Source organism: Glandiceps talaboti, chromosome 9 (assembly GCF_964340395.1).
Source record: "Glandiceps talaboti chromosome 9, keGlaTala1.1, whole genome shotgun sequence".
Classification (NCBI taxonomy): domain Eukaryota; kingdom Metazoa; phylum Hemichordata; class Enteropneusta; family Spengelidae; genus Glandiceps; species Glandiceps talaboti.
In genome coordinates this window covers 9,938,134-9,940,044 of record NC_135557.1, presented here as the reverse complement: position 1 = coordinate 9,940,044, position 1,911 = coordinate 9,938,134, and the positions used below count along the sequence as shown (strand labels likewise).

Genomic DNA, 1,911 nt, shown 5'->3' with positions numbered 1-1,911 from the left:
TTCACTTTAAAGTCACTTCGACCACTCCCTTTGAGGGCGCTCTTGCTAAAATATAACCGAGTTTCATGGTTATATTATTATCAATGTATCTATGTATATGTGCTCATTATAAATGTGCCAAAGGAAAACACTCCGATGTTTCCCATTCTCAAAAATATGTGATTAGATCGCCTATGATACACTTCATTGTGTCGATATATAATTAAACCTAACACTTAGCATTAGATTTGTTTTATTACAGCAACGTCAAACGATACTAAAATAAAACTTTGACCCATGTATTCTCGACGAGGATGGGATTCGAACCCACGCGTGCAGAGCACAATGGATTAGCAGTCCATCGCCTTAACCACTCGGCCACCTCGTCTTGTTCATGCAATACCTAATTGAACAGAAACTACGGAGAGTGTATGTATGTATGTATGTATGTATGTATGTATGTATGTATGTATGTATGTATGTATGTATGTATGTATGCTTTTATTTATTTATTATTTATTATTACTTTATTATCCCTCACGGGGAAATTTGTCTTGCAACAACACAGAAAAGCATACATATAATCTTTCACGTTAAAGTAGTACTAAGAACAACAAAAGTACGAAGACATTAAAAACTGTGTAAAAGACTACATTAAAAAAACTCACATTCCTTTACTTCTTACATTCTATGATAAGTATTCTGATGGCAGAAGGTACGTAACTGAGCCGAGCACGACGTGTTCTCAAGGATAAAATTCGATACCTGCGACCCGAGGGAAGCATCTCAAAATACTGAACTAAGGCATGGGAAGGGTCATTGGTAATTTTTGTGGCTTTAACAATTGCTCGTTTTCCATATAATGATTTCATGCTTTTACATTGAGTTCCACATATTTTAGTACAGGTAGTGTCATCTGTCTGTAATTTGTTAACATTTGAGACAGTCAACCCTCCAAACCAACTTTGAAACGAAAAGGTAACTACACTCTCAATGTGGCTAGAGTAGAAGGCTTTCATTATATCTGAACTAATATTCAGTGATCTTACTTTACGCAGTAAGTACATTCGTTGTTGGCATTTCTTATATACAGCATCAGTGTTATGTTGGAATGTAAGTTTGTCATCAATGAGAGTTCCTAGGTAGCGGTATATTGAAACATGTTCTACAACCTCAGAGTTAATTTCAAGTGCTTTAACTTCCCTTCCAGATCTACTAAAGTCAATTACCATTTCCTTTGTTTTCTTTGTGTTCAATTCTAGATAATTGTCCTCACACCACTGTTTTAAGTGATGCACTTGATTTTCAAAGTGTTTTTCATCATTTGAGTAATCTCCAAATGATGTATCATCAGCATATTTGACCATCTGTCCCTTTTCACTTGTGCTTTTAAGATCATTTGTGTACAAAGTGAACAGAACAGGAGAGATTACCGAGCCCTGGGGTGCACCAGTAGACGTACTACGCATACTAGACACTGTTGTGGACGGATTACGATTATTCATACCTATCCCATTTACTCTTACATATTGCCGTCTGTTAGTTAGAAAATCTAACAGCCAGAGTATTATGTTGGGGTTTAAATTCATTGCATTTAACTTGTTCACCATAAGATGTGGCTGTATGGTGTTGAAAGCTGATGAAAAGTCAACGAATAGAATACGGAAAAAAGACTTGGGTTGTTCCAGATGGGAAAGGGCTTGATGTAGTAGGGCTATAACAGCATCTTCACAACTGATCTGTTAGCTCTGTACGCAAATTGAAGTGGGTCAGTAAGATTCTTAACTTGGTCAGTAATGCGAGTTCAAACAATACTTTCGAGACATTTCATAACAATGGAAGAGCTATTGGTCTGTAATCATTTAGCTTAGTGGGATTGTTGTGCTTAGGAACGGGAGAAATGGCCGATGTTTTCCACATACTTGGAATAGT

The 1,911-nt window shown here is 36.6% G+C and overlaps 1 non-coding gene across 1 annotated transcript; it reads right to left on the bottom strand.

The window, feature by feature from the left end:
• Window positions 1–285: 285 nt before the first annotated feature.
• On the bottom strand, window positions 286–367 carry Trnas-gcu (transfer RNA serine (anticodon GCU)). The gene has a single exon. It is a non-coding gene; the product is annotated as a tRNA-Ser (tRNA).
• Between the last annotated feature and the right edge of the window lie 1,544 nt (window positions 368–1,911).